The 24,524-nt window shown below is 40.1% G+C and overlaps 1 protein-coding gene across 2 annotated transcripts in view; it reads right to left on the bottom strand.

Moving 5' to 3' along the window:
• The window catches only part of igsf9bb (immunoglobulin superfamily, member 9Bb), a 651,679-nt gene that overhangs the window by 210,087 nt on the left and 417,068 nt on the right, over positions 1–24,524 (bottom strand). The gene's annotated exons all lie outside the window — the stretch shown is intronic.

Here is a 24,524-nt window from a genome sequence, read left to right as displayed (position 1 = left end):
AGTACTGAAGTGCCACAGGGATCAGTACTGGGGTCACAATTACTTACAATACATATTAATAACTTGGAATACAGAAATTAATGTCCTATGTTTTGGTACGCAGTTGACTGAAAAATAACTGGTGGTGAGAATGATAGAGTCAGATTGAGACAGATCAAAATTTAGCTGATGGAGTATAATGTAGGAAATATAAGATTATGTACTTTGGCAGGGAAAACAGAGGAGCTGAATATTAATTAAAAAGAGAAAGACTGCAGAAAGCTACAGACAGAATGATTTGGCAGAAATCACAAAAGAGTTGGAAGGCCAATGAAATGTTGGCTCTTATTTCAAAGGAATGGTTATAAATGTAGGGTGATTTTGCTAAAACTGTACAATGTCCCAGTCAGACCACAGCTGAATACTATGAACAGTTCTGAGACCCTTATCAAAGGAAAGGTAAATTGGCATTGGAGATACTCCAAAGAAGGTTCACTCAGCTGAAAACAAACAAAGAGGGATTTTCTTATGAGGAAAGGTTGTCCGCATTGGCTTGTACATTTTGAAGTTTAGAAGAATGAGAGGTGACCTTATTGAAACTTGCAAGATTGTTAGCAGGCGTTATAGGTAGATAGAGAGAGCTTGTTTCTCCTTGTGAGAGAGTCTAGAACCAGAGGGCAGAATCTCAGAGTAAGGATTTGCCCATTTAAGACAGAGATGAGGTGGAATTTCTTCTGTCAGAGGGTAATACATCTGTAGAATTTTTTATTGCAGAAAGCTGTCAAAGCTTGTTTGTTATGTATACTCTTTGAGGGAATCAAGGGTTTTAGGGAAAAGGCAGGAAAGATTAACTTTGATTTCTCTTCACAGATGCTGCCAGACCTGCTGAGTTTTGCCAGAAGCTTCTGTTGTTGTTTCTGATTTACAACATCCACAGTTCTTTTGGTTTTTACTCGGTGGACAGATTGGCCCACTACTTCTCCTTTGTCTTATAGTCACTGAACATCAAGGGGAAATTCTCTTTTGTTAGAGATAATCATTTCCTAGCACTCATTCCTGGTATGAATGTAACTTGCCACTTATCAGCCCAAGCCTGGATGTTGGCTATGACTTGCTACATATGGACATAGGCAGCTTCAGCAGCTCGGTTGTCACAAATGGTGCTAAATGTTTGCAAACATCAGCAAAAATCATCAACTTCTGATCTTATGATGGAGAACAAGGTCATTGATGAAACAGGCTGAACTTGGATGAGCCTCGGGCGTGACCCTGAGGAACACCTGCAGGAATATCCTGGAGCTTAGAGTAACCTCTAACAACTAGAATCATCTTCCGTTGTGCAGTGTGTAACTCTAATGGTTATTTTATATCTTTAAAACATCCCTTCTGAGATATTTGTTGCTTACATTTGTGAAAAATGAACAGAGACTTCATGAAATGACCATGATTTTGCCTCTTGATTGCTGTATTGTTGAGATTTGTGAGCAATCATTTTTATTGGCTGTGCTTGTCAGACATTGTAGAATCACTTTAATACAATTACTGCCACTGTCTGATAATAATAACATTTATAATTTATAGTTCTCATACAATTCTTCCAGAACTTTATTTATATTTCTGCATATGTAATTTCTAGCACTATTCCTTTGACTTCACTGTTCTGAGATTAAATACTTTTATTTTCTAAATGAGGAGAAAATTCAGAAGTGTGAAATGCAAAGAGACTTGGGAGTTCCAGTCCTGGATTCTCTCAAGGTAAACTTGCAGGTTGAGTCAGTAGTTAGGAAGGCAAATGCAATGATGTGATTTATTTTGAGAGGACTTAATTATAAAACAGGGATGTACTTCTGAGGCTCTATAAGGCTCTGGTCAGACCACATTTGGAGTATTGTGTGTAGTTTTGGGCCCCATCTCTAAGGAAGGATGTACCAGCCTTGGAGCATGTTCAGAGGAGGTTCATGAGAATAATTCGAGGAATGAAATGCTTAACATATCGGAATATTTGAGAACTCTGGATTTATACTTGATGGAGTTTAGAAGGATGAGGGGGGATCTAATTGAAACTTACAGAATACTGAATAGCCTGGACAAAGTGTATTTTGGGAAGATGTTTCCATTGGTAGGAGAGACAAAGACCCAAGAGCACAGTCCTAGAGTAAAGGGAAGACCTTTTAGAACGGAGATAAGGAGAAACTTCTTCTGCCAGATTGTGGTGAATCTATGGAATTCATTGCCACAGAAGGCTGTGGAGGCCAGGTTATTGAGTATATTTAAGACTGAAAAAGATAGGTTCTTGATTATCAAAGGGATCAAGGGTTACAGGTAGAAAGCGAGAGAATGGGTTCGAGAAACTTATCAGCCATGATTGAATGGCAGAACAGACTTGATGGGCTGAATGGCCTAATTCCTGCTCCTATGTCTTATGACCTTATTAACAGTCTAACTCATTAGTCAAATATTCCAAATTATGGTTGAGTATATAATTGGAACATTTCTGCATGTTTCTGAACAAGAAAAAATGAACAATGATTTAGAGAGTGAAAGGATGTACTATAAATATCCTTTGGACACACTGGTTTGGGATCTCAGCAGTCAGCAGCAAAGTGATGGCACTCATGCTAACATGAAGAAGGCTGTTTATAATGGTCTCACAAGCTTTATGCATGGATTTCACCTTTGCCTTCGAGTCTATTGCCACATCAAGGATATGCCAGGCATTCAGCAACTTAGGTGCCATCAAATAATATGTAATAATCAGTTTGAAGAACTCCTACAGATAGAAGAGCAGAAAATAAAAAAAACAATAATTTCTCGGTGACACAGAACTTGAAAGATTGCTGAAAACAAATCTGAATGTTTCTTTTAGTCATGTTTAAATAAACGTACTGATGATATTACGAAAGCTGCCTAAAAAAACCTTATGAAACCTTTTCAGAAATTTTACAGATTGTAAAACAAAGATCAGAACACACATGTTACAGTCAGAAATGTTAGAAATAACCTTTATAAAATTCTATGCAGAACAATCATTGAAAAATAGGTATCATGCATATATAAGTTTAATTTTCTAGGTAGCCATAGAGGTTATTCAATAGCCTCTTGCAACACCATCAGGAACCTGGTTTCACTTTATTAATATGGCATATTTATTAATATGGCATAACTTCTTGTGGGGTTTTTGCTATGATATCACACCACGAAAAGAAACTTCCAGGCAGTGAAGTGTTGTTTAAAGATGCTACAGGCCAGGATTTCAACGGTGTGTTTCATGAAAGAGCACTATTATTTACAGCAACTTCAGGATTTCAGAATCTAGACCATTTAGTTCCTTTCAAACTCTGAGCTCATTTACTGATTTTTTACAGGGACAGCTTTAAAGAGATCAATATCAATTCTCCAATCATTATGTTTTTGGCATATTCTTTGTTTTTAGTCACATTGTTTGAATTGTTTGTTCCATTTAATGGAAAAGCAAATAGTTTATGTTGATCATTACAGCAAGCGGACAGGTTTGTGTAATACTGTGGTTTTGTGTGAATTCTGTATCATTCCAGAGTTGTCAAATGAAATTGGGTTTATTTGTTGAGCTTGATGCTTGTACAAGTGCTGTTTGTTTTCACTAGCTCTTCATTTAGGACGATCTTACTTTGAATGCTAAGTGTCTGTAACACTTGTCAAGTAGGGAATTAAACCTAAGAACATTAATGGGATGAAATTGAGGCTGGCTGCTATCTAGAATATTTAGAGCACAGAAAGAGGCCATTCAGCCCATTATGCCTGCAGTGGTTCTTTAAAAGTCAATGTCCCACTGTCTGGTTTTTCTCCATAACCCTGTAATATGGGAGTGTTAACAAATCAGAAGAATAAGTTTTGATGGATCAAATTAGGTTCTTTTCATTCTTGATTTTATCTATTCTTATACAAGCTTTTGGTGGAGAATCAATTCATAAGCAATTGCCAATGTTGAACAGAAAGTCCTGGATTTGCAACAATTGCTGGTCAACAGTTCAAATTTGCAAAATGTAATTTGTTTCAAAACTATGACTTCTGTTTAAACTGAAATTAAATTTTGACTCTAAGCTTGAATGTTGCCACACTACTCTTAAAAGATCATGCTTACTTCCTTACTTAAGCAATTTGGCTTATATGTGGGCCATCAATATTGTTGCTTCTCAGCTGTTCTCTAAAGTGACCATCAAGTGGCTCTGATGATACCACCACACAGTTTTTCAAGAAGGGACACGATATTTTCTATTCACTGGTGTTCACCTTATCAGCAACACCCATATTTCAAGAATTTAAAAACAATTCTGGTGCATATTCACAAATCTACCATCTCAGAAACAATAAATAATATAGCAACTAGAATACATTAGCTAACCTGCTTAGTAAGGTACATGGAAAATGATATGTAGGCAGCTCTTCTGTCAGAGTTCAGGTTACTGTTGGATGTTAGTCTACTTTTCCCTATGTGGTAACATTAGTAATCTTGATGAGATTGCTGACCTATATTTATTCCTTGAGTAATGACTATTCCCAGTGTAAATATCTCATCTCTTAGGCCCACAATGTTGTGCTGAGGTTTAATCCTAATGTAAAATATAATAACTTAACCCACGCACCCCTCAACTCACTGCTATCCATGTGCATGTCCAGCAGTCACGTAAATGTCCCTAATGACTCTGCCTCCACCACCATCACTGGCATTGCATTCACAGCTCTCTGTGTAAAGAACCTACTCCTGACATCTCCTCTACGCCTTCCTCCTAATACCTTAAAACAATGACCCCTCGTACAACTCAATCCTGCCCTGGGGAAAAGTCTCTGGCTATTGACTCTATCTATTCCTCTCATTTTCCTGTATACCTCATTCAGGTATACTCCTTCTCTCCAGAGAGAAAAGTCCAAGCTTATTCAACCTTTCTTCATAAGGCAAGCCCTCCAGTCCAGGCAGCATGCTGGTAAACCTTCTTTGCACCCTCTCCAAAGCCTCTGTATCTTTCCTATAGTAAGGCGACCAGAACTGGACACAATATTCCAAGTGTGGTCTCACCAGGGACTTATAGAGCTGTAGCAAAACCTCACAGCTCTTAAGCTCGATACCCCTGTTAATGAAAGCCAAAACACCATATGCTTTCTTAACAACAGTATCCACTTGGGTGGCAACCTTGAGGGATCTATGTATTGCACACCCAGATCCCTCTGTTCCTCCACACTGCCAAGAATCCTGTCTTTAATGCTATATTCAGCATTTGAGATCGACCTTCCAAAATGCATCACTTTGCATTTATCCAGGTTGAATCCATATGCCATTACTCAGCCCAGCTCTGCATCCTGTCTATGTCGCGCTGCAGCCTGCAATAGCCTCGATACTAACAATGGCAACTCCAACCTTTGTGTCATCTGCAAATTTACTAACCCACCTCTCAACCTCCTCATCCAAGTCATTTATAAAAACTTCAAAGAGCAGATGCCTGAGAACAGAGCCCTGTGGGATCCCACTCATCACTGACCTCCAGGCAGAATAGTTTCCATCTACCACCACTCTCTGCCTTTTGTCAGCCAACTAATTCTGAATCCAGATAGCCAAATCTCCCTGTATCCCATACTTCCTGACTTTATGAATGAGCCTACCATGGGGAACCTTATCAAATGCCTTGCTGAAGTCCATATACACACATCCACTGCTCGACCATCGTCGACCTGTCTTGTCACCTCCTCAAAGAACTCAATAAGGTTTGTGAGGCATGACCTGCCCCTCACAAAGCCATGCTGACTGCCTTTAATCACACTATGCTTTGCCAAATAGTCATAAATCCTATCCCTCAGAATTCTTTCCAAAACTTTGCTGACCACAGACATAAGACTGACTGGTCTGTAATTACCAGGGATTTTCCTATTGCCCTTCTTGAAAAGAGGAGCATTTGTCTCCTTCCAATCCTCTGGTATGACTCCTGTGGAGAATGAGGAGACAAATATCATCACCAATGGCTTAGCAACCTCCTTTCTCACTTCCCGGAACAGCTCAGGATAAATCTGGTCTGGCCCTGGGGTCTTATCAATCTTAATGTTTTCCAAAATTTCCAGCACATCAATCTCATCAATCTTGATCTGGTCAAGCCTGTATCCCAGCTCCTCAATGTTTTCATTTACAACAAGATCCCTTTCCTTCGTGAAAACTGAAGCAAAAAACTCATTTAGGGCTTCCCCTATCTGCTCAGACTCCACGCACAAGTTCCCTCCACTATCCCTGATCAGCCCTACCTTCTCCCTGGTCATTCTCTTATTCCTCATGTATGAGTAAAATGCCTTTGAGTTCTCCCCTAATCCTTCCTGCCAAGCCTTTTTCATGCTCCCTCCTGGTTCTCCTCAGTCCATTTCTGAACTCCTTTCTAGCAAGCCTGTAATCCCGTGCAGCTGTGCTACAGCCTTGCTTCCTCCACCTTTTGCCTTCTTCCTTTTGACGAGATGCTCCTCTGTTCTCATCATCCAAGGTTCCTTCATCTTATCCTTTCTTACCTGTCTCAGAGGAACAAATTTGTCCATCACTCGCAACAACTGCTCCTTAAATAGTCTCCACATGTCTGCTGTGCCGTTTCTGTGGAACAATCAATTCCTGTCTGATAGCGTCATAATTTCCTTTTCCCCAATTAAATATCTTCTGTTGATAACTGTCCCTTTCCGTCTCCAAGGCTATGCTAAATGTGAGGCAGTTGTGATCACTGTCACCAAAGTGTTCTCCTACCCCGAGATCTGATACCCGTTCTGGCTCATTGCTGAGCACCAAATCCAAAATGGCCTCTCCCCTCGTCGGTCTGTCCACATACTGAGTAAGGAAACCCTCCTGAACACAAACCCTCCCGGTCAAAAACGGCTCCATCCAATCCATCTGTACTTAGGAGGTTACAGTCGATATTGGGAAAGTAGAAATCACTCATAACAACAACCCTGCTACATCTACATTTTTCCAGAATCTGCCCACCTATGAGTTCTTCAATCTCTCTACTGCTATTAGACGGTCTGTAGAAAACCCTCAATGAGATAGCTGTTCCCTTGCTGTTCCTAACTTCCACCCATACTGACTCAGTAGATAAACCTTCCTCATCAACATTTGTTTTGTAGCTGAGATTCACTCTCTGATTAGCAATGCTACACCTCCTCCTCTTTTTCCACCCTCCCTGTTCTTTTTAAATGTTCTAAACCTTGGAACATCAAGCAACCATTCCTTCCCCTGTGAAACCCACGTCTCTGTTATGGCCACAATATCGTAGTCCCAGGAACTGATCCATGCTCTAAGTTTGTCACTCTTGTATCGACACTCCTTGCGTTAAAGCAGACACATTTTAACCGATCACTTTGTTTCATCGCGTGAGAGCCATTCCCGATAGATTCACTACATCATGTCACTGCCCCATCTGCACCTGACCCCTCTCAGATATGTGACTCTGATTCTCACCCCCTTGCCAAACCAGTTTAAGCCTTTCCAAATCACACGAGCAAATCTCTCACCCAGGACATTTGTGCCCCTCCAGTTCAAATGCAACCCATCCTTCATGTACAGGTCACACCTTCGCCAGAAGGTATCACAATGGTCTAGGCATCTGAAGCCCTCCTCCTGAACCAGTCTCGCAGCCACGTGTTAAGCTGCATTCACTTACTGTTCCTCACCTCACTATCTCGTGGCACTAGTAGCAAACCTAAGATCACTCTACTCGTCCTGCTCTTCAGCTTCCAATCTAACTCGCTGTAGTCACTTTTCATATCCTCAATCCCTTTCCTGGCTATATCATTGGTGCCAATATGGCTGCTTCCCCTCCCCCTTCAGAATCCTGTAAACCCAATCAGCAACATCCCGGACCCTGGCACTGGGGAGGTAACATACCTTCCAGGAGTTCCGTTCCTGACCACAAAATCTCCTGTCGATCCTTCTAACTAGCGCAATGGCTAGCGCTTTTCTATTCTCCCCCCCTCCCGCCTTCCTTTCTGAGCCACAGTGCCAGGCTCAGTGCTAGAGATCTGACAACTATGGCTTTCCCCTGGTAGGCCGAACCCACCAGCAGTATCCAGAACGGCATACTTATTGCTGAGGGGAACGGCCACAGGGGATCCCTGCTCTGAACATCGGCTCACTTTCCTCCCTCTGACTGTAACCCAGCTGCCCTTATCCTCTAAGTTGCACTTGAAGAGGTATATACACTTGAAGCTTCTAAATGCAGGGATGTCATCATTTGTATTCTGGTTGAATATTTCCTGCTAGGTTTCAATCTGTAAGTTGAACAGGGTTATTGACTGATAACCTGTTGTACTCGTCTTCTAGAGCCCTTTAGGGGTCTTTTATTGTAACTCTCAGATTCTCCCTGGCAGGAACTTATTATTTTATTAAAATTCTAAGAGAAAATTTATTAGATCTAAAATAATGTTTTTTTTGTGTGAATTATTGAGTAAATTCGAGGTTCAATTCCCTCTTTTGGACTTGAGCAAATGAAAAACAAGGCTGACATTCCAGTGCAGTGCCGATGGCGTGCTGCACTGCCGGAGGTGCTTGTAGTAATTTTAACAAGGTCAGCCAGGTGGACCTCATAGACTACAGTTTGTTGATTGGGGCTGTTAACCTGGTCCAATTGGGGAGTTCTAGTTGACAGATTGTCAGACTTTCTCTCACTCTGAGAGCTGGCTCTGAGGATGCCAGACCAACATCAAGTACAATGCCAGTGTAAATAAAGGGTGACTTGGTAACAAGGTACCAGCCTCTGTGGAGTTATTTCAGTGCTACGTTTAAAATTACATGGTAAACTAAAGCCCCCTCCGTCCGGATGGATGTAGAGTTTTGTTATATGATTTTGAAGAAGACCAGAAGAGTTATGACCAATTAGCTAACCAATATCCATCAATCGACATCACAAAAAATCTGATTTTCTGGTCATTATCAAATTGCTGTTTGTGGGAGCTTAACTGTATACAAATTGGTGTCTTGTTTCCGACATTATAACAATGACCATGTTTTTGACCATAAAGTGAATTCAGATGTTTGGTGATTATGAGCAGTACAAATCTTTCTTTCTTTCTTTTTCCATACTCTCATGCTAAATTAATACAATTTCTAACCATAACAAATATTTTTGTGCTCTACTGAGAGAATGGCAGCAAGAGTAAATGTTTACTGATAGTCAATGAATCACAGGGTTGTTAGATGCAGTTCTGTTTGTTTATTACTACATAATATGAAATAAAAACAAAACATACCAGTGAGTTTCATAAGTATCTTTTCCTTCCCAGCTAACTCGTTCAAAGGAGAAAGTATGTATTTCAATGCTTGTTAATATGCAGCTGGCTAGAAAATTTGAGGCAGTCTTGTGGAAGTAAAATATATTATGAATTACCACTGGAAGTAAGTTACTTCTTCAGATACATGAATACAATCAATGGCATAACATTTCATACCTTCAGGAGCTCATATCCTGATGGAATGTGACATATTGTAAGAAATAGAAACCATTTCTAATTCTTTTTTGCTTTTAACATCTTACATTTTAATGATGTTGCCATCTAATGCAGGCAAAACATTTTACAAAATATGAATGTTCAGGAATTTTTGCAAGATTTTACATCTTAAGAGAACAAAGACATCCAGAGAAATTAATTAGATCATAGCAATTATAGCACATGTAGGTGAAGGCCCAGAACTGTTTTGTTTGCTTAAAAACTCTACAGTTCTCTATAGCAGTGGACTGAGATTACAGATATAGATTGCGAATAATTTCCTCATGGCAAGGCTAGTAAACATGGCTAGATTATAGCAAAACATTGCATCTCATTTAATAGGATCAGTTTTATGTCCATTTGCTTTTAACTCTACCCAAAATAGAAAATGCTGGAAAATCTCAGCAGGTCTGGCAGCATCTGTAAGGAGAGAAAAGAGCTGACGTTTCGAGTCTAACTGACCCTTTGTCAAAGCCCTTGCATTCTTGAAGGAATATTATACAACATTTCTTTTGGTAAGTATTAAATCTTGGGCCTCTCAGATAAATGTTAAGTATTACATGGTATTACTTTGGAGAAGTGCAGAAGAGTTCTTTTGGTGTCCTGCACAATCAATTTCTCTCACCCATTTGCATTAAATACAGATTGTCTTGATGTTGCCACATTGTTGTTTGCTGTCAACAGATTTCCTGTACTACATGTCCGAGATTCTAATAAGAATGTAAATAATTGTGAAGTACTTTGTGGAATTCTGAGTTTCTAAGTAAATGCAAACTTAAAAATATCACAGAAATACTCAACAAACAGGGAAGCATTGCTTTCACCACACTTTGCAAAACTTACTGAGCATAATAAGTGGACTTATATTAGTTCACTGAATGGACTGAATGTGTACCTCATGAATGACCCTGTTCGTATGGCCTGTATAACAGCAATGAATTCAGAAATCTATTCTTCATAAATTAGTCTTCAATTTTGTTGCAAATCACATGCAGAATAAAATGTTGACCCGTGTTTTTATTCCAAAGGTCAGTTACATCTTTAATTCTTATTCACTGAGTTTCTTGCAATTTTAATGGTGACAGCTCTCCAAGGGAATTCTAAAGTGAGATTGGTCAAATATAAGGAAGCACTTTAAAGCAAGCTTTGAAGTAACTTTGTTCATTTCATACAAGCGGAAGTATTTGTCAATAAAGTTCTCAACTATGAATCAGTGCAGGCAGCTATAACCTTTGATCAAAGGAAAAACAAAACTGCAATATGTATGCAAGCTCTGTATGAGATCTGTGAAACTTTTCTACACTGCTTGATGCTGATTGTGAAGTAGAAACATTTCCCCAGGCAAAGAAATGCCGTGGGCAACAGCTTTCGCTGAGAAAGAATATTATTACCACATATATGGAAAGATGTCATGGAGATATTAATAACTGGTAGTATAACTGTTTAAAAGGTACGATGACATATAAATTATTGTGCTACTGTCACAGTTCATTACCTCTTATGGTACTAAATCTCGAAGGAATGCTCTGCTCGCTGGCCAAGATATTATTTTTTAAGTACCAGCTCACAGTGTAACACTGAAACTCCCCATATATTACTTTAAGACCATTCAGATATCAGGATCAGATTGATCAAAGTATTATTTATGTTATATTACCCAAAATAAATAATTTCAAATAGAAATTTCCTTCTGCATCTTATCTCTTTTCTCAATTATTCTTTTCATTTCCTTGAGCTTTCTCTGTATTTTCATAACTTTAGCTTTCAGGTTGAATTATTTTATTCTTTAATTAGAATAAAGGAACATAAGATATGGGAGTTGGAGCAAGTTGCACAGACTTCTGCTTTGCTAATCTACAGATTACGGCTGATATTCTACATCCACTACACATTCCAAACCTCTTCCTGTATCAATTAATTCACCATGTGTCCAAAGGCTTACCAATCTTAGAATTAATACATTCATCTACTGAGAATCCACATCCCATTGGGGTGCAGAATTCCAAAGATTTGCAATGCTTCAAGAGCGGAAATATCTTCTCTGTTCTAAATGGCTGATGCCTTATACTGGAAAAATGATGATCGTTAGTGAAACTGTCTTTTAGAATCTACCCAGTCAAACTTGTCATAACTTTAAATAGATATTCAAGGACTAGAGCTCCATTCCTAAACTGTGATCCAAATTGCTGGAATTTGGTCCATGATTAAAGGAATATTCATTACAAAGACCAGGCAATAAAGACAGATCTGGTTACATTATAGATGACAATACTTCGAATTTCAATAATGAACATCATGTCATCAAATCACTACAGTGTGAAAACAGGCCATTTGGCCCAACATATCCACACCGACCCTCTGAAGAGTAACCCACCCAAGTGCTCTACATTTACTCCTGATTAATGCATCTAATTTTACACATCCCTGAACACTATGGGCAATTTAGCATGGTCAATTCACCTAACCTGCACATCTTTGGATTGTTGGAGAAAACCAGAGCATTCAGAGGAAACCCATGTAGACATGGGGACAATGTGCAAACTCCACACAGACAGTTGCCTGAGGCTAGAATTGAACCCAGGCCCTTGACACTGTGAGAGAGCAGTGCTAACCACAGAGCCACCATGAATGTCAGGGACACAATGAGTTTATTCCTTTATTATTGCATATGATCAAGATATTTGCAAGCAAGGTGTTTTCATTGTTTCTGAGTGATTGTCCTAATTTGATAATTCTACCAACATGCTTCTTAGTGAGTTTTAATGTAAAGACTGTCACAGACTTGCAGTGGATGCTTAAAATGTGAACACACACACACACACACTCATACAGTTAAATTTCCAAAGAGGCTGTTTCTCATGTGAATTGAAGGTTGGAACAGATTAGAGGGTTCCCTTCTCGCAATTTTAAGGTTCATTACCTTGCTTGCTTAGATTATGGGCAAATAGTTCAAAGACTTCCCAATAGAACTTTGACTCTACTGAACAGCTTCTGCTTAAAAGTATACAGCTAAGTGGCATCCTTTCATGTATTTGTACAAGCTTAAAGTCATTTTCCAAAGAATGGTCGTGTGCTCAACACACATTATTGTAATTTGACACCTTAAGATGTACCTTGCCCAATTTAAATGAGGGAAACCATAACAATGTGAAAGATGGTGTCCATTCACATTCACTTAATGGGAGTCAATGGCCTAGCTATATTATCACTGAACTGTTAATCCAGAGAATCTGGTAATGTTCTGGGGATCTGGGCTTAAATCCTGCAAATGGTGGAATTTGAATTCAATAAAACAAAAATCTGGAACTAAAGAGTCTCATGATGACCATGAATCAATTGTCAATAGTTGAAAAAACAATTTCTTTTAGGCTTTCCTACTTGTGATTCCAGACCCACTGGGCACTGACCTACCCAGTGACACCCACATTCTGTGAATGAATAAAAAAAAGGCAATGGCGTCGTAGTAATGTCACCAGCCTAGGAAAACGCAGGGGAAAATGTGTGGCGCTGGAAAAGCACGGCAGATCAGTCAGCATCTGAGAAACAGGAGAATTGATGTTTCAGGCATTAGCCCTTCATCAGGAATGTCAATTTGGTTGATATAGATCAGCATCTGCAGTCTCCATTTTCTCCTAGGAAAGCAGAGGTCTATGCTAATGCACTGGTAAATTGAAGGAATTTTGACTGAAGATACCAGCAACGGTGACCAGGAGACATATCATTGAGTGTCACAAAAATCCACCAGGTTCATTAATGTCGTATAAAGAAGGGAATCTCTTCCCTAACCTGTGAGGCCTGCGTCTCACCTCCAGAAATGAAGTTTACGCTTAACTGCTCTATGAAATGTCCACTTAGTTCAAGTCCTAATTAGGAATAGGCAATAATTAGTGGCCTATGAGAATAGTGTCCTTAACACTGGACTAGGAGGCCTGAGTTCAAATCCCAACTGCTCTTGAGGTCTGTAATAACAGGTTGATAAATACATTTTAATAACTGCTGGCGTGGTCACACCCATATTCCATCAGAGATTAAAGACACATTTGTGAAGATGATTTGGATCTGAATGGAATGCTACAGACTGTGTGTTGATGATCCACTCTTAAACAAAGAAACATGGAAATTCCTGGATGGCTGGGAACGTCCATATTTAATTATATATTTGCTTGAGACTTGAGGCTGTCTGAAGCTCAAAATGCCAAAAGTAACATGATCTGCAGCAGTTATTTTAATTGTCTGCTTTCAAAATTTTAAAGTAGTGACTGGAAGTGCATGAAATACTTCAACATGGCAATCAGCTTGGAAAAAGTTTGGCTATTTGGTTATCCAGTTCATTCAACATATTATAGTCCACAGTCATTACTGTGAACTTTTGGTCATCTGTTATTCGAATTCTCTGCCCCTTACCCACAATGACCTCTTTTCCCATGTCACCATATATTGTGCCCATGATGCTCAATGTATACTGAAGGAACAATACCTTGTCTCCTCATTAACACTGTTGCAGCCTTCCAGATTCAACAAAAGAGTTCAATAATTTCAAATCATGTGACATTTCCATTTTTCAGAAGGAAGTGCTGATAATTAATCTGCGCCATTTACACCTCCTCTCGACCATGTTTCACTTGACCTGCCTAATCCCCTTCAGTTTGCACCATCATTCCTTTTGTTTTTTAATCTGGTTTGTCTTTCATCCTCCGATTCTTTTCCAAAAATGGTTACATCTCTCACATGCTCCAGTTCTGATAAAAGGTCATTGAGTAGAAATACTAACACGGTTTCTGATTTCACAGATACGGCCAGATTTCTGGAGTATTTCCAGCATTTTCTGTGTTTTCAAGATTTAGTTGTTTCCACAACGTCAATTATATTACTTTTTTGGCACTTACTGTACTGTCCCATGAACTTGTCCCAATCTTTGAGACAGTCAGATACAAGACAAGAAGCACATCAGTGAATAGTATTTGATGTTATTAAGTATATGTTTTTGAAAGGTTTTACTTCATTTAAAGTAAACTTGATACTGAGTTGTGAGATAGTTTGACTCATTAATAAGGGGAGTTAGCACTAAACAGGATGCTACAATGCTGAAAATTTCCCTTAAAGGAAGTGTGAGAATGAGTATATTTTTATTCATAACTGTCGTGATTGGAATCAGGTGGATCTTGTTGACTACAAAATCATTAATTGGGCTTGTTAACCAGGAAGCCCTGGCTGACCAACATCTACTGACACTCTCAAGGTCTTCAGGGAGAGGTTGGCACCGTGGGGTATGGCGTGTTTTATTTCCCCTTCTCATTCTATATTTAATCCCTCCCTTCCCCTTCACCTTTCCATTCAAGTACGTATTGTCCCTAAAGAGAAGGGCACTGCTTGTTACTGGCCACTCAGGTATTTTTTTCTCTCTGGTGGTGGAATATGAATAAAGATTTCTGCACTCATTGTTTCTTCATTGCTTCCTACACCTGCAGGCATACAACATGGGTGCTGGGGAGAAATAAGTACTACCGCTACCTGGTAGTAGTGTGGGGGGGGGGGTTATATTTAAAAAAAAAACAGCAGATTAGAATCTCCTCAAGAAAAGAAGGGATAATTGGTTGTATGGTGGGGTTTGGGGTTTGGCCTTGCCGTCCCTTTCCCCTGTAAATTGCTGTTTATTGTAAATTGCTGTTTATTGTTAACTGTTAACTGTCTGAATTTTGTACAGTTTTATAAAATTTTAAAAAATGTAAACAAGGGATTTAGAATCTTTTTAGATTTTTTTCTGGGCAACTGATACAGGGGCAGATGAAAAACAATGAGTTATCCTTCTGACTGCTTGTGGAGCTGCAGTATTTTTGGTTATAAGGGCCTTAACTTTCCGGGGCACCAGACACTAAAACCTTCTAAGAGTTGAATGAGTTGATTAACGAATCCACATCTCTTGTGATTTTGAGACGCTGTTCATTTTATTTGGCTGTTAGAGAACCAGGGGAGTCTGTATCAGGATTTTGATGAGGTTAAGATGACTAGCAGAGGTGTGTGATTTTTGGGTTAACACTACATGAGACGCTCAGAGACCATTTGGTATAAGAACATAAGAACTAGGACCAGGAGTAGGCCATCCGGCCCTTCGAGCCTTCTCCATCACTCAATAAGATAATGGCTAATCTTTTCATGGACTCAGGTCCACTTACCCGCGTTTTCACCATATTCCTTAATTCCTTGATTTTTCAAAGAAGTATCTACCTTAGCTTTAAAAGCGTTTACTGAAGTAGCATCAACTACTTCCCTGGGCAGGGAATTCCATAGATTAACACCCCTATGGGTGAAGAGGTTCCTTCTCAGTTCAGTTCTAAACCTGCTTCCTCTAATCTTGAGGCCATGCCCTCTTGCCCTAGTCTCACCTACTAGTGGAAACATCCTGTCTATTTCTATTTTATCGATTACCTTCATAATTTTATACGTTTTTATAAGATCCCTCCTCATTCTTCTGAATTCCAATGAATATAATCCCAATGTACTCAGCCTCTGCTCATAAGCCAACCCCCTCAACTCTGGAATCAACCTAGTGAAACTCCTCTGCACCCTCTTCAGTGCTAGTACATCCTTTCTCAAGTACGGAGACTAAATCTGCACACAGTACTCCAGGTGTGACCTTACCAGCACATTGTACAGCTGTAACATAACGTCTCTGTTTTTACACTCAGCCCCTTTAGCAATAAAGGACAAAATTCAATTTGCCTTCCTAATTACTTGCTGTACCTGCAGACCAACTTTCTGCGATTCATGCACAATGACACCCAGGTCCCTCAGCAAATCAGCATGCTGTAAGTTTTTAACCATTCAAGTAATAATCTATTTTGCTATTACTCCTACCAAAATGTATGACTTCCCATTTCTTAACATTGTATTCCATCTGCCAGACCTTTGCCCACTCACTCAATGTATCTATGTTCCTCTGCAAAGTTTCACAGTCCTCTGCACACTTTGCTCTGCCACTCATCTTAGTGTTATTGGCAAAGTTTGACATTGTATAAGTAGTCCCCAACTCCAAATCATCTATATAAATTGTAAATAATTGTGGTCCCAACATCAATTCCTGAAGCACACCACTAGTCATTGATTGCCAGTCAGAATAGCACTCCTTTAACCGCACTCTTTGCTTCCTGTCAGTCAACCAATCTTTTACTGGCTGATCATTTTACAAGGGCTACACCAGGTGCTATTTATCTGGATGATATGGTAATAACAGAAAAGACCAATAAAAAGCACTTGAAGAACTTGGACATAGTGCTTAAACATTTCTTCCAGGCAAGCGTGCACCTTAGATAGGAAAAAGGTATGTTCTAGGCAGTCCGAATGACTTACTTGGGTTACTTGGGTTCCAACACCCATTGGAAGATAAAGTGAGGGCAATCAAAGGACCCCCAGCTCTCAGGTCTGTTCCGGAGCTTGGGTCTTTCCTTGGGTTAGTGAGTTATTGTAGAAAATTTTTATGTAAGCTAGCCTGCATCTTGGCACCCTTACACCTCCTATTGAAAAATGGTCAGCCTTGGAAATGGTCATATAGCCAAGAAGTAGCCTTGAGGGAAATTTAAAAAAAAGCTATTGTCATCTAAGGTGTTGGGTCACTACGATCCCAAGCAAGATGTAGTAATGACATGCAATGCCTCCCGATATGGTATCGAGTTAGTGTTGGCTCACCAGTGGCTCAATGGAGAGGAACGGCCAATAGCACATGCCCCTGGACTTTGGCTGATGCAAATACATCCAGATAGAGAAGGAAGGTTTGGTGGTCATCTTTAGCGTGAGGAAGTTCAACTAGTACCTTTATGGATGGGAATTTGTCCTAGCAACAGATTAAATACTCTTGTTAGGGCTACTGCAGGTGCCGCTCAGAAATTCCAGTAGAATTCAGCATTAGCCCTTACTCTCAGTGCATACAAGTTAGAACACTGTCCAGGAAGCTAAGTGGCTAATGCTTTACCTTGGTCTGCCTCACATTGCCAGATACTCCATCAGTGGCGCCTCCCCTTGAAGAGTCAGTTTTGGTTTTAAACTTCCTGGACATCCTTCCAGTCACTGCTGACAAGATTTGACTGTAGGCACAAAAAGATCTGGTCCTAGTGAAACTGTAACAACTGGTGGTAATGGAGGAATCAGAAGGGCCATCACAACCAGAATTGAAACCTTTCTGGACCTAGCGAGACCAGACTACTGTAGAGGACAGCATATTACTGTGGGGAGCAAGGGTGGTTGTCCCAAGTTCAGGGACAACCACCCTTGCCACCAGATATTGGCTGAACTCCAGCAGGGTCACCCAGGGTTTCCAAGATGAAGATGCAAGCAAGAACCTGTGTTTCGTGGCCAGGGTTGGAATGCCATCATAGCTGCAGTGTCCAGCAAACCAACAAGAAGAAACATTGCCACCAGCGGTGTCCCCACAATCATTGGAATGGCCGAGGAAACCCTGGACTTGGTTACATGTTGACTATGACAGTCCTTTCATGGGCTCAATGTTCCTGGTCATTATAGACACCCATTCAAAGTGGTTAGATGTGCATAAAGTTCATTTGACAAGTTCAGGGATAACGATTGAGAAACTGCGAACATTGTTCATGATACATGGACTCCCAGATGTGTTGGTTATGGACAACAGAATGTCATTTACCAGCAGGAATCTGAGTATTTCCTAAAGTTGAATGGACACCTCCATACGATTCATCATCCAATGGTCTGGTGGAAAGAGCAGTCCAAACGTTGAAGGTAGGTTTAAAGTAGCAGCCTACACTGTCGTTTGACATCAAACTATCCAGGTTCCTGTTCAATTTATAGGATGACCCTTCATGCAACAACAGGGATAGCTCCAGTAGAGTTGATGATGGGGAAAAGACTTGGTACTAGGTCAAACCTGATATTTCCAGACTGGGGAGGGGGGTGAAACAGCAGCAGGTGATGGGCATTGGCTCTTGAGCTGGCTGGCCACAGCCAGTGGTATTGTGGGCCTTTTCTCTTTTAACAGAGTTGTATCATTTTCCTTCCTGAGGAATTGACTTTAATCTGGCTGGCTACAGCCAGTGGCACTACTGATTTTATTCCCTTTCCCAGGGGAACTGGCTTTTCAGCTGCCACATTGCAATCAGCGGTATTGTTATTTTGGAGAAGATATGGAAGTAGAAGAGGAAATTTGGTGGTGGGACTGATTCTTTGTTCCATGGTCAGCTGTTTGGACTGAATTTCTGATCTACCCCTGCTTCGATTCCTGTGCATGGACTGAAACTCCATGGTGGGCCTGACCTCTTTGAGTAGACCGATTTATTGTAAAGAAAAAAGAAGAAAAAAATAACCAGGAGATAGCTGGGTGTAGCCTGTGCATTACTCTTTTTGTTTTTTGAGCAAGGACAATGATGATTTGTGGCAGGGCTTGGCCCTTGCACTATTAATTTTAGAGCTTGCACTTTATTTTTGCATGTGTTTTCACTTTTTTGATTGAACTGAGCCCCTGTGGGTCAGCTGCAAGTATAGAAATGGACTGTGAGTGGGCCTGGATCAGTGGTGCTGGAAGAGCACAGCAATTCAGACAGCATCCGAGGACAGGCAAAATCGACGTTTTGATTTTGCCTGTCCTCGGATGCTGCCTGAATTGCTGTGCTCTTCCAGCACCACTGATCCAGAATCTGGTTTCCAGCATCTGCAGTCATTGTTTTTAACCTCTGTGAGTGGGCCTGGGTCTCTGTGGTGGACCAGGCTTCTGTGGGGACTGAACACTTGTGTCTGTACTGTGAGATGTGCATTCACTGCCTTCAGGAGCAGCTTCTGCCTTTGGGAGTAGACTCTGCCTTCAGGACAGAAAAAAAAAGAAAAAGAAAAAGTATATTTAAGCAGGGGATTTGGAATCTCCTCACGTCTCTGAGCTGGCTGGCCACATCTAGTGTACTGTGCACTAGTAAATAAAGGGTGACTTGGTGATTGGATACTGGCCTCTGTGCTGTTAGTTCAATAACTAATGCATAACAAACCAAATGTAGCAGAAAATGTGACTTTAAAACAGTAAGTTTTTGAGAATGTGATTTTGTTGCCAGGTCATTAATTATAGAATCAGTGCTTTGCAATCTTTAATTAAAGGAGCAATTTCACCACATGATTGTACAATTTATATCTTTAGTTTAAAAATTAAGAAATAACAGAGTCTTATGATTGCTAATGAATGCGTTGCTGCTTCAGGAGAGGGATTTCAAAATGCCACATCTTCTTGCATCTAGGATCTAATTTGAGGGCTGTTTGAAGTAATTATGATGACTGTTGAGTTAGGAAAGATTACTTGTATGTGTGAATTCATAGATATCTTCAAGTACTGTTTGAATTCTTCTGATAAACAAACAAAATGTTGTAATGGTGGGTGCCAGGCAATCCTGTGTAAAGTTTCGACTTCATATTGTACTGGTTGTGTTGCTTGGATCCATTGTTTTATTTCATCATCGATTCACTGTCAAGTTTATACACTTGCATGTGCATTTAAGTCTCTATATCTATGGGTGTATGTTAGATTTTGATTGTGGCAGTGCAGAGATGTACAGGAATTCATTCAAGAAAATAGCGATTTTAAAAAATAAACCATAAAGAATATTAAAAATTGATAGTAAATTTCAGAATAGCAAACAAAGTACTCTTACATGGTTAAAATTTACATTGAGTATTCAAGACAATGAGCAAATTAAGCTTGGCAGAAACAGAAACTTCGAATGTGTATAACCTGCTTTCCAAACATCCCTCCCAACTGTGATCTTATTTTGAGGCTTCTCCCCTAAACCCTTGGAAGGGAGGGAAGGACATGTGGTGATGAGAAACTTCATGTAATCAAAGGGAGGAGAACTCCAAAGCTTCAGTTTTTGACCTGACCCCGACTCTGGGAAGCCATGGGTTAAGGAATACACGTGTGTACTGAGAGTTAAAGGTCAGAAAAGTAAACAAACATTTTAGATTAAGAAATAATGGGGTTGATAATACAAAACTCATCCCAATAGGGGGCATTTGCTCATTACGTGGCTTTTTTGCAGTGTGGAGGCATCTGTGATGCTAATGCTCTGCATATTAAATGTCCCTAAAAAGATCCCTAAAACTAAATGAATAGGATAATGCCATGATAATGTGAACTCAGCAACTAAAAAACTATGTAGATACTCAGTGTCCAGCTAAAATGGATGCTGGAGAGCGGGGTTTTGCAGACCAATCCAGTAGGGTTTTACTCCATTGGGTCATTCCAAGCAATAGGAAAAGATAAAGTTGGTATCTTCCAATCTATAGTGCACCACACAGATATATGAATCATTTTTCGAGGATAGAGGTTTCTATTCCTTTTCCTATGAATTACTATTAAGGCACTCTATTGGCATCATGGTCACTGACCCTTTTGTGACATCAAAAGCCTGGATCTGAAAATGAGATACAATGACACATGTACAAAGTTTCTTGATGGACCAGACAGTTAGGATGCTGAAACAAACAGGGTTAGTGGGGGAAGGATAACAGATGAAGAATAAGCCTGCGTTGGAGCCATAAATTATTGTAGATATGCTAAACTAATGTAGAGTGTGACTTCTGTTCCTCCAGCAGCTCGGACAATCCCAGTAGTGCCAGATTTGAGTAGTGGATGTTAATGAGATTGGAATCAGTCCCATGTGAAATGGCCAATGGATACGACGCACAGGTGAATTGAGGGCTTGGAGCAGGGAGCAAGGCTGTGTGTAGGGAGGGTGCAGGTGGATTTGACACCTTAGAGAGCAGATTGGAGAAGTGGATGGTAAAGGACGTGCGTCAAGGAAGACTGAGGGGTACGATCGTCAGAGGGGGTGTTTGTGAGTGGACGGTGGACAGGAATGTCTCTGATGAACAAGGTGCACCCTTCAAAGATTGTGCCCCATTTTTGTTCCTGGCGTTTTACCAGCTTAGTGAAAAGAAGCTGTCCACTTCCACTAGCTTTCACACTCTAACTATACCATTGTGCAGGCAGAGCATTATTGGGACCAAGAGCACTTCTAATAAGTTCAATTCACTCTTAATTATTTGCTTATTTATGGTGAGCAGACTCAGCACTTGCCAATCCTCGCATAATTTGGGCAATGTTCCATCTAAGCTGCTCTGAGGTTCCTCACATACTGATTGGCAGCAGCAGCCACACTGACAAGTTGTTTTGAAAGTTGATACTGTGCATGCACTGTGGATGTCCACTCATTAATTAAAAAAAATACAAGGAACATTGATAAGGGGTTACTCAGAAGGAAAGAACAGCAAAACTGATCTGAGAGACATACTGATCCATATATGTCAAAAAAGAGGACCTTTGGCTACCTTTCCAAGTATCCATGGGTTTTTCCTATTTTTCCCTCTGGGTGCGCTGAGGGTGTTTAGGAAGGCTTTGAGTCTGCCACTTGACCTATTTTTCATAATGCATCACCTAAATTACACCGACTGGGGGCGTGGGACTCAGATCTCTCAAAACATCAGGAATAGTTTTCTGGTTCAGCCAGAATAGTCTTCCTCGCAAATGAGCGTTAATCTGGAAAGTCAGTGAAGGAGAGCCAATTTCAACCAGTGCCAAACAGATGTAGAACATCTGTTCCCTCACAAGGAATCGTAAAGCAGACTGTATTTAAGCAATAACATGGAGAGTCTCTGCCGTTGAATGCCTAAGTCATCTGAATGTGTAGCCACGATCCTGCAAAAGGATCCCTGCTCTCACTGCTCTCTGTCTCATGCCAACAATGAAAAATAACATCGTAGGCTTTATCCCAGGAAATGCTTAATATATAGATTATTGCCTCTTGTAAGGGAAAACTGATTAGACGTATATGAAGAAATGTTAAATACAGCGTCATAGTGAGCATTGGGTAAATGGGATAAACTTCGGGCTGAGTTAATTTTCAGAATACACAATAATAGTAGGCATCCAATTCTAAAGTTGCCAAGGCCTCCTGGAATATTCCTTCATGGGGGTGTCCTATCAGAGGAAATTTTACCACATAAATTGAATGGAAGGAACCAGTTAGCAGCTCCTCTTGTAGTCACAAGCTAGGTTTCTCTTGTGTTTCCTATCTGCAATAAATTTAGGAGTCAGGCTGTTAGGTGAATGTTCAAAATGAAGGAACACTGTGAAAGTGTCTAGGAAAGATTGACAGCAGGGAGAATGGGGTCAGGGAGTGCAGTGGCTGAGAGCTAGCAGCTTGAAACTGAGGTCAATTGGCTGAGAAGGGAGAATGGGAGGAGGCCAGGACGCTTCAAGAGGGTTTAGGAGAGATGGGGTAGCTGCAAGGACTGTGGGGAATTGGGATTGTGATAAAGTTCTGTGGGGAGGAGTGAGGCTGCAAGGGAGGTGAGTCTGCAATTGGACTGTGCAAAACAGTGACACAGGAGAAGAGCAGTGTGGGAGGCTGAAGGAGGCTACAAAAGAGGTGAAATAGGAGGCTGTATGGGGGGAATGGACAGGGTGGGGAAGGTTACGAGAAAGAGAGAATAGTTTAAAACCTGTCAACAAAGGACCACTCCAAAAACTCGGAGCTGGAAACCTTGAAATTGCGAAGGTAATGAGTTGTTTGCAAATAAATGTGGAATCTCTGATTTAAAGAAGCATATGTGCAGTGTTACTATGTGGGAAAATGCAGTGGATGCTACTGCAATGAACACTATGTTAATTGCTAAATTTCCATTTGAGTTTTAGATTTTAAATGATGTAAAAGGGTAGTACCCATCTGTTTAAGATCTTTTAGCTTTGTGAACATAGAATGGACATGCATTAAACGTGAACTCACCAAGCTGGAAGCTGTGTTGAGGGTCATGACTATTTGTGTGTAGGTGTATGTGCCAGTTATTTTGAAAAAACTTTTGTTGTTAACTTATACCTGCTGGCTTATGGCAATTTAAATAATATTGTGTTGAAAATCAATGCTTTCTTTGTGTGTTATGTCATTAATGGAGGGTTGGTAATAAAATAAAATATTGATTAATTCTTCTGATCTCAATCCACTGAGAGTCCAAATAATCCATATGTCAACACAAGTACAAAAGGTAACATCCTCAGATGACTGCAACCTTTTAAAAGGTGTTTGTGTAAGGTCGCTCTTCAGAGCCAAAGAGAAGATCCTGAAAACCAACAAAGAGACCTTAAGAGCAACCTAAAAAATAAGAATGCTATGGCCTGTTTGCTTTCGCAAAAAAACAGACACACACTGGGCTTGCTTCTACATTAATGACCAGATCTTGTGAGGTTGGCTTCATATGCTACAGATATGAGCTCTAACTAAAGAACAGCAATCTCTTCACTACTTTTCCAGAGCTGCAATATTCATCCTAACATAACAACTAACAAGCAGCACACCAACATATGAAGATCCTTCTAATGTTTAACTGAGATTCTGAGCCATGAGAATGTAGTATCTTTAAAACTACAAAACAACCTCGATTACCTGGATGAGACAGGCAAGGAGTAATTTGTTTGGATAACGGATTATTCGGATAATGAATAACGTTTTTACGGGACTTTGAGGTCTTGTCCAGATAATCCGAAATTCGGATAATTGATGTTCGGATTCTGTATTACATATAAAAGTCTAACACTTGTGGAAAATAGAGTTGTTAAGATACACAAAGCTTATTGAATAATTACTTATGTCCTGCCTTCACGAAAATCCATTTAAATTTCATTTCTATTCTTCAATCCTATCTAATAAAACAAATTTTAAAAATCCATATTCAGTTACGTAAATTCAAAATGCCGTATGATTTATGATGGTAAAAATCTGTTGTTAAAGATTGCTTGACTTTCTTTATCAAGCCTTTCTGTCCTTTCTCCCATTTCTCTGAACAGAGAGATTTTTTAGCATGCTATGTGTCATGTTACAGTTAATGGGACAAGTCTGATCCCTTAAGAACATCAGTGCATGCATTATCATTTGACATTGTCAGCTCCTGCACAATGACAAATATCTGCTTCTGTTCCACCGTGCAGTTCATTTCTTTACAGCTGGGAATAACTTCAAGCTTTCAGATCCCTAGGGTAGTTTGTAAGTGGCTAAACAAGGTCACCTGGCTAT

The sequence above is a fragment of the Chiloscyllium plagiosum genome, unplaced genomic scaffold (assembly GCF_037043375.1).
Source record: "Chiloscyllium plagiosum isolate Xiang-an unplaced genomic scaffold, Cpla_swu_hap1 HiC_scaffold_29, whole genome shotgun sequence".
Taxonomy (NCBI): domain Eukaryota; kingdom Metazoa; phylum Chordata; class Chondrichthyes; order Orectolobiformes; family Hemiscylliidae; genus Chiloscyllium; species Chiloscyllium plagiosum.
This window is presented reverse-complemented; position numbering and strand designations above follow the sequence as displayed.